Here is a 1,489-nt window from a genome sequence, read left to right as displayed (position 1 = left end):
TATGTGTCCTCATACCTGGCAAATAAAGCTGATTCTGATTCTAATTTGAAACCTTTTTCAATCAAAACACTTAATTTACTAGTCTTAACCTTTAATCATTTTAGCACACTTTGGTTTTCTGTTAAACTCAACCAGCCCTTCGGTACATAGTGCTGTGAACCAGTAAGGATAAAAATAATCACACTGAAACCTCCTCTGTGATTTATAGTTCATCGTGCAGCATCACAGCATTGCACTCAATCAGAATATGTGCTGCTGTTAGAAATGGAGCGTCACTGTCGTTATGTCCCACTTTAACTCAACCTCAACTTCCATAATAAGTTAAGTGGGTTCATTTGTATCCATAGCGACATTATTTTTAGGCGTGTGAATGCTCCGTAATGGCACATGTTGCTGTTTCCTGCCCAACAAGCTCTGAGTCGTACCAGGGAGAAAGAGCAGCTTTGTCTTCAGTTTTCTTTTCAGGAGCGAAAGCAAACGGGTGGAGAGAAGTTAAACGGGCGTTGTTAAATGGTTTAGGGGCACATTAAAGAGTCTAAAGGTGAAGGCAGGACAACAGAGCAGAGAGATGGTGAAATCGGAGGTGGTAGGGTTCAAATGGGACTTGTACTTAAGTACAAATTCAAGGTACTTCACTTAAGTATTTCCATTTTATGCTCCTTTACACTTCTACACAACTACACCTAAGAAACCGGTTTTAATCCACTACCTGTCCAATAAAAAACATGTATTTCCAGTGTTAATGTCACATTTTTGTGATAAATTGAAGGAGAAAGTGTTGAGATGTATGTATTGTATGTGTTATGTGTTGAGAAAGTTATCCTACTTCTTTAAAGCTAAATAAATTCTTTAAAAAAAACTCTTGGATCAGCTGAGAAATACATCGGGGAAGTTTTTTCAGACACCGTGAAAAGTTGATTTTTTAGAACTATGTGGTTCTCATGGAGGAGTTAAAATGAGAACCACTTTAATTATCTACAGCAGTAAAATGCAACATTACTACAGCAGGAATATTAATCCAGTAAACTTAAGATAGAAGAGGAAAACACTGACAGGAAACGTTTCACTGCACAATGACTACTTTTGCATTAAGTACATTTAGCTGATATACTTTCACCTAAGTTAAGTTTTGAAGTTAGTAGTACTTTTACTTAACTAAAGGATCTGAATACATCTTCCACCATAATCATAAATCATAAACCTGGTCTTGTGTCCCTTGACGGAGATCACTTAAGAGGGGATGACGGATAAAATACAGAACAATAAAGTTATTATAAGATCACAACTGAGTCAGGCAGTGCATATAATACGAGCCCTTTTGGAAATACAGTAGTATAGTTGTGTGTTCCCTCTGATTCAAATAGACAAGTTTATTTGGTTTTTGATTATTCACAAGTGTGCATTGGCTGATCTCCATCTACGAGGAACATTACCTAATTTCTACCCAGTGGGTGGGACGGCACACACCCTCCTACCTCCAACCCTGTTT

This window comes from Etheostoma spectabile, chromosome 1 (genome assembly GCF_008692095.1).
Source record: "Etheostoma spectabile isolate EspeVRDwgs_2016 chromosome 1, UIUC_Espe_1.0, whole genome shotgun sequence".
Classification (NCBI taxonomy): Eukaryota; Metazoa; Chordata; class Actinopteri; order Perciformes; family Percidae; genus Etheostoma; species Etheostoma spectabile.
This window is presented reverse-complemented; position numbering follows the sequence as displayed.